We start from the raw sequence: 7,604 nt of genomic DNA on the forward strand, positions 1-7,604 counted from the left end.
CCAGGCCGAGCCCAAGGGAACACTAGGAGGCCCCCGCAGGGAAGTGGCTCCGGAGTCCAGCAGGGCCGAGGCATGGCGCAGGCGCCACCTGGTGGGCTGAGCCGGCAAGTACAGGGACGGTCAGGGAGCCTTAAGCAGGGACTTCCACAGCGTGGAGAGCGCTGCATCTCAAGAGTGGGGCCTTCAGCCAGAGAGTAAAGTCCAGGCGTGGAGGCTCCGGTGCTGGCTCTCCCCTGCGAGCTGTGCTGCTTTTTTTTTTTTTTTCTTGAGATGGAGTGTCATTCTGTCACCCAGGCTGGAGTGCAGTGGCGCAATCTTGGCTCACTGCAACCTCCGCCTCCCGGGTTCAAGCAGTTTCCTACCTCAGTCTCCCGAGTAGCTGGGACTACAGGTGCCTGCCACCACGCCCGGCTAATTTTGTATTTTTAGTAGAGACGGGGTTTCACCATGTTGGTCAGGTTGGTCTCCAACTCCTGACCTCAGGCGATCCACCCACCTCAGGCTCCCAAAGTGCTGGGATTACAGGCATGTGCCACCGCGCCTGGCTTTTTTTTTTTTTTTTTTTTTTTTAAGACAGAGTCTTGCTCTGTCGCCCAGGCTGGAGTGCAGTGGCACGATCTGGGCTGACTGCAATCTCTGCCTCCCACGTTCAAGCAGTTCTCCTGCCTCAGCCTCCCAAGTGCTGGGATTACAAGCGTGTGCCACCAGGCCTGCCTAATTTTTGTATTTTTAGTAGAGTCGGGGTTTCACCATGTTGGCCAGACTGGTCTGGAACTCCTGGCCTCAAGCGATCCATCCGCCTCGACCTTCCAAAGTTCTGGGATTACAGGCGTGAGCCACTGCGCCTGGCCTTACTTTTTGTATTTTTAGTTGCGATGGGGTTTCAGCATGTTGGCCAGGTTGGTCTCAAACTCCTGACCTCAAGCGAGCCCACCTTGGCCTCCCAGAGTGTTGAGATTACAGGCGTGAGCCACCGCGCCTGGCCTGGGCTGCTTTGCCTTCTAACTGGTCAGTTGCAAAGCTGTCCTCTGAACTGTCCTCTCTGCTTCCTCCCTCAGACCTGCTTTGAGCCGGGTTTCTCCTCGTTGCCAACTGGGTCCTTCTCCTCCCCTTCCTTTGCGTGTGCCATGGTGGGCCCTGCGCCTACATCCATGGGGTTGCTTCACTGAACCCTGCTCCATCCCGGTCACCATGCGCGCTCCTGCCAGCTGGCCTGAGTCATCACAGCTTGGAGTCCCCCCAACCCCACCCAAGGAACATACTTTGTCAAAGATCACAGCCAAGGGAGTGCGTGGCCCTTGGGGCAGTGGCCTCACGAGGCCACACTCTGCCCTTTCTGGGTCCCTGGGCCCTGCATTGCCTTCTGTCAGGGCTGGTGGCCGCCGCTCCACCTCCTCCCCTGGAGCTGTGCATGGCAGTTCCCTCCATGGGAGCCACTCTCTCCCGGGGTTTCTTCCTCCTCAGAACCTTCTCATCTCGGCCACTATGAAGTCAGGCCCCAGTTGTGACACCTCACTTGACACCCACAAGTCTTGGCCCCTGCTCTCTAAGCTCATTTGCCAACAGCAGCATCTCCATTTCATGCCCAGGGGTGACATTGACCCCATGGTTATAGAGATGGAGGATGCCGTGTGAGAACTGGGCTGAGCCATGCCAGTGGCCTGTGACCCTCCAGCCCTGGGTGCCACCCCCCACCTGCCCTAGGGGACCCCCACTGATGTGGTCTCTGCTGACACCTGTGCCTGTGCCTGAGGTCCCTGTCATCCTTCCCTGGCCTGAGTGGCAAGTCTCCTGCCATCGCTGTCCCCGCTAGGCGGTGAGCTCTCCAGCCTGGGCCCGCCTGGTGGCTCATGATCCTCTCCACTGCGCCTGGTTTAGGGCAAGTGCTGAGGCTGGAGCTGACCCTGTCCTGGTCTTCGGGGTCTTGGCTTAGTTCCACCTGCACTGGTCCAAGTCCAGCCTGGTTGCCTAGTGAAGGTTCCACAGCAGGTACTTAAAGGGCCAAGCGCTGTCCACACGGGCACATCCCATGTGGGTGCGAGTGCTCCCTGCAATCCCCAGACAAGCCTGCCTGTTAGCGGGGCTCAGCTCAGAGGCATAGACCCTGGAGGGCTGAGTCTGCCTGTGTGCGTGTGTGTGTGTGTGTGTGTGTGTGTGTGTGTGTGTGTGAGAGAGAGAGAGAGACAGGGATGGGGGGAGAGTGTGTGTATCAATGAGAGAGATGGAGAAAGTCGTGTGTGAAAGGGATTGAATATTTCAGAAAATGGATGAGAGAGATTGGGAGAGATGGTGGGAGGTGGAGTGGGAGAGAGACCTGTTGTTTAAGAGGGAGACTGAGTGACTCTGAGAATGAGGGGGAAAGATACGGAGACAGGATAAGCTGCAGGGAGAGAGAGGGAGAGAGGCATTGAACTGGAGCAAGACCAGCAGAGCCCTGAAGCTGGGTGATTTGGGAGGATTTGGTGGGTTCTCAGTGACCCCACTGAGGCCTTACCCACAAGTGGAAAAGGCTCACCTCCTCTAAGTGACCAGACTGTGGGGTGTAATTGTGTGTTTGTGTGTGTGTGTGTGTCTGTGTGTGTGTTGGCGTCGCCCTGAAGATGGCCTCTTGGAGGGTCCTGGGGTGGGTGGGTCTTGGGCATGGGGTGCCCTCTGCCCTCATTCTTTCTTCATCTGGGCTCCCTGCCCCTGTTGGGGTGGGAAGCACAGATGTCAGCTTGCTGAGCTGCAGGTACCAAGACAACCCCAAGTGGAACTGCTCTTGGGGGGCTGGGTGGGGGGGCCACTGGACAGGATTTATGGGACCTGGGCAGGGCTAGGCAGAGGTGTGGGGAGCAGTGTGGGCCAGAGGGTGACCAGGGGTTGGGGTGAGTGGGATGGGGTGCAGCTGTGCTCACCCCTCCCACCCAGCCCCACCCTGAGGCTGGTCTCCAGCTCGTGAGCAGAGGCCAAGAGAAGGCCCTTCCTGATCATGGGGTCCTGTCTCCTCCGTGTCTGGCAGCCCTCATTTAGCCAGGAGGCCAACAAGGACTTCTGGTGCCACACTCGGGAGGGGTGAGGGCTTTGCTGGCTGCAGGGTCAGGAGTAGGCTCAGCCTTTGGGGCCCAGGAGAGCCTTGGGATGGGGATCAAGAGCAGGTCTGGGAGAGGGGGGAGCACCAGGGCCACCTGCAGCCTCCACCCAGCCCAGCTCTGGAGGCTTTGCCCCCACCCTGCCCCCATGGTAGGCGTGCTCCCTAGAGGCTGGTGGGGACCTGGGCGAGGGGCAGGTGCACACATTTCATGGGGATGGTGGGGGATTCTGGGAGCCAGCCTGGGTGGGGGCTCAAAGATGGGAGGGGCCCTGAGGCCTGAGGTGGCGGAAGGAGCTCACCTGTCTCAGGCCCAGGCCCTCGCCAGGTTCCTAGTTCCTGGCCGGATACCCCAGGATGGCCTGGGATCCTGGAGAGTGCACAGGAAACTCACGAGGAGTGTGGACGCGGCTCCTCTCCTTCCATCCATTTCGGCGGCCCTGAGGGCATTGCTGGGCCACCCTCCCAGACCTGGGGCATGTGTCACAGGGCTGCCAGGAGGGCACAGGGCCCAAGGATTCCCCAGGGATGCCAGGCCCCCTGTGGGCACTCAGGACTGGTAGCCCTGGGCCCCCTGGCGCTTTGTAGGGAGATGCTCAGCAGTGATGGTTGTGTGCCTCCCCCTGCCTGCCACGCCCATTGTCCTACACTCAGCACACACTCCCCTCCATGCTGCGCACGTGAACCTGCCCAGGTCACACACCTGCCCTGCCATGGTGACAGGACTGTGTGGGATCTCTGCCTTCCTGCCTGAAGTTCCTGCCACTGGGACCTGTCACAGGCATGCAGGACACAGCTGCTCACCCTCTTCTCTGACAGCAGCTGGGCCATCCGTGCCCCCATCCACTATCAGCCCTGCTGAGGAAGGGTTAGGGTGGGCTGCAGGCTGGAGGCCGGGGAGAGGCTCTGGACCGGGCCTGCGTTTACTCACCCTCCTCCCATCCCACATTGTCCTGGAGCCTCCATCTCCACCTGAGCCAGCTGGGCTGATGCGGATTTCCAGGCATCCTCAGTGGGACCCATGGCCTGGGGTCGCCAGCTTCCTGAGCTGCGTGGATCTCAGCCAGGACTTGCTGTCCCCTGAGAACAGATTGGGGCTGGGAGTCCCAGCCCGTCCCTGGACCAGCCAGCCCTGCCATCAGCTTGCCCAGCCTAGTTCCCTTTCTCTTCTGCACTCTGAATGTGCACTCCGCGTGTTCAGACGCTCGTGGTTTCTGATGAGAAGTTGGCTGTGTCTCTCACGGAACCTCTCTCGGAGGTGATGAGTGACTTTTCTTTTGCTGCCGTCAAGATTCGTGGCTGTGGATTGGATGACTGGGAAGCTCTGTCCCTGAACAGCCCTTGTTACTATGGGGCTGTTCTTCCACAGTGTGCACTGAGGTTGCAGGCCAAACCTTTTAAAGAATAAACAGAAAGAAATCGGCTTTTTCACTTTTTGCAAGTTGGTGAAAACAGACTTCCAGGGAATTTTAACTTTTTATCATCCTATTTACTCTGGAAAGCCTTGTCTCATGTTTTAGAGCTTGTAGGGTTTAATAAAACTAGTTAACAGCCAGACACGGTGGTTCATGCCTGTAATCCCAGCACTTTGGGAGGCCGTGGCAGGTAGGTCATTTGAGGTCAGGAGTTCGAGACCATCCTGGCCAACATGGCGAAACCCCGTCTCTACTAAAAATACAAAAACTAGCCAGGTGTGGTGGCGTGCACCTGTAGTCCCAGCTACTGGGGAGGCTGAGGCACGAGAATTGCTTGAACCAGGGAGGCTGAGGTTGCAGTGAGCTGAGATCACGCCACTGCACTCCAGCCTGGGTGACAGAGCTAGATGCTATCTCAAAAATAAATAAATAAATAAAAATAAAATTAAAACTGGTTAAAAATTGACTCTCCCTGAAGTAGGTGCTCTTTCCACGTGAAAACTACTTTTTTGGTTTGGTTTGAAGGTAAGAAAGAGGGGGAGAAACTTTGCTCTTTTCATTTAATAATTGTGTTCAGCCTCATATATAATGAAATGTTTGATTATTAGACAGCAGTGTCACTAATAAGTTTTAAGTTGTCCAGAGTTAATTGTAAACATCAGAACAGGATTCTTATGACAAAAGCAGTTGTCTTAAGATGAATGGCTCATATTTGGTTACAGTGTTTGATGTCCAAAAGAAAACACTAAAATCATGAACAAACATAAACCAAAAAAAAAAAAAAAAAATCCTGACTGTCGCCTTTGGATGCCAGTTGAATCTGTGTCTTGTGCCCCCTGAGGGTCTGCCCAGTCACATCCCCTTGTCTTCTCTAGGGTTCATGGGGATCCTTCTCATCCTCTTCTGGGTACCAGGTTCCATTAGTTTGGTCTGTCAGTCTTGTCACCAGGGAGCTGGAGACCTGGAGGAGAGCCCTGGTGTCTGGGACAGTGCTTGTCAGTGGATGGGCTTTTGCTTAGGCGGATGGGGTAGGGAGTGAGTCATTGCACTATAGACTTGGACTAGGCAGATGATATTTTTTATGGTGGTGGTGATGGGAGAAGCTGTTGGGTTATTTCACAGAGGAAGCCCGAGCTCCGTGCTGAAGATGGTTAAGTGATGCACAGATTTCAATCCATCCTACGGCTTCAGCCTCCAGTCCTGGTCCCACACATCCCCTGGAGCAGAGCCTGATTCCCAGCCTCTGTAGGGGGTTGAGGAGCAAATAGGTTTCCCCGTCCTGACTCCACCTTGGAGCACCTTCCCTTGAGACCCACCAAGCTCCCTTTCAGTCGCAGCATCTTCCTCCTGCTGCATGTGGTTGAAATCGCAGGTCCTCTAAGGATCCCTCCTCATTCTCTTTGTTAGTGTGAGGTGGGACTTTTGTTTTGTTTTGTTTTGTTTTGTTGTTTTTGAGATGGAGTCTTGCTTTGTCGCCCAGGCTTGAGTTCAGCGGCAGGATTTCAGCTCAGTACAGCCTCGGCCTCCCGAGTTCAAGTGGCTCTCCGGCCTCAGCCTCCCGAGTAGCTGGGATTACAGGCACCTGCCATCACGCCCAGCTAATTTTTTATATTTTTAGTGGAGGTGGGGTTTCATCATGTTGGCCAGGCTGGTCTCTAACTCCTGACCTTAAGTGATCTGCCTACCTCAGCCTCCTAAAGCGCTAGGATTATAGGTGCGAGCCACTGCACCTGGCCTATGAGGTGGGAAGTTTCAATACTCCTTTAGCCTTGGTTTGGTTTGGTTACCAGAAGGAGGGGACATGAGTGAAGGTCCCAGTCCACCCTATGCCTCTTTGGTTTTATTTTTAAAGGTGTGTTGACCTGTGTACCTTTGCATGGACATGTTTTTATTTGGGGTTACCTTTGTGTTGACTTTGTGTGGCCGGGACCCTGGAGATGAGGCCAGGATGGCTGACTCCAACCCCGTAGCTGCTTCCTTGCCCTGTATGGAGCAGCTCAGCCTGGGATGCAGGAGCAGCTGTGTCCCTCCCCTCCCACCAGGCTTCTCCCCCTGCCTTCTGGGACTGGTGGTTCCTAGGGGTCGTGAAGCGCTGAGCTGCAGGAAGCTTCTCATGGCCCCAGGACACACCTATCACCCCATCTGTATTGAGATGTTATCTAGAGAGACGCCTCTAGTAAAATCTGCTCTGTGACGGTGGTGTATAAACATTTTCTGTACAAGGCCCTTGCCCGCTTTTTCAAAAAAGTAAGTATGACTCCCACGTGGAAATTTTCTTCTACAACACAACATACGTTCATTATGGTACATTTAGGAAATTTAAATGATTTATTTCTTATAAAACATCATCTGTTTTTCTACTGGACCTGGCTTTTATAAATCATGTGGTGATAAATAATATGGCAGTTAGAGCTGGGTGCGGTTGGCTCCTGCCTGTGGTCCCAGCTACCTGGGAGGCAGAGGCAGGAGGATCACTTGAGGCCACGATTCCAGGCTGCAGTGAGCTATGACTGTGCCAGTGCACTCCAGCCAGGGTAACACAGCGAGACCCTGTGTTAGCCTGTTTTCATGCTGCTGATAAAGACATACCCAAGACTGGGAAGAAAAAGAGGTTTAATTGGATTTACAGTTCCACATGGCTGGGGAGGCCTCAGAATCATGGTGGGAGGCAAAAGGCACTTTCATGGTGGCAGTAAGAGAAAAATGATAGAGATGCAAAAGCGGAAACCCATGATAAAACCATCAGACCTTGTGAGACTTACTCACTACCATGAGAACAGTGTGGGAGAAACTGCCCCCATGATTCAAATTCTCTCCCACTGGGTCCTCCCACAAAATGTGGGAATTAAGGGAGTACAGTTCAAGATGAGATTTGGGTGGGAACACAGAGCCAAACCATATCATTCTGCCCCTGACCCCTTCAAATCTCATGTCCTCACATTTCAAAACCAATCATGCCTTCCCAACAGTCCCCCAAATTCTTAACTCATTTCAGCATTAACCCAGAAGTCCACAGTCCAAAGTCTAATCTGAGACAAGGCAAATCCCTTCCGCCTATGAGCCTGTAAAATCAAAAGCAAGCTAGTTACTTCCTAAATAGAATGGGAGTACAGGTATTG

This window comes from Hylobates moloch, unplaced genomic scaffold (assembly GCF_009828535.3).
Source record: "Hylobates moloch isolate HMO894 unplaced genomic scaffold, HMol_V3 SCAFFOLD_12, whole genome shotgun sequence".
Classification (NCBI taxonomy): domain Eukaryota; kingdom Metazoa; phylum Chordata; class Mammalia; order Primates; family Hylobatidae; genus Hylobates; species Hylobates moloch.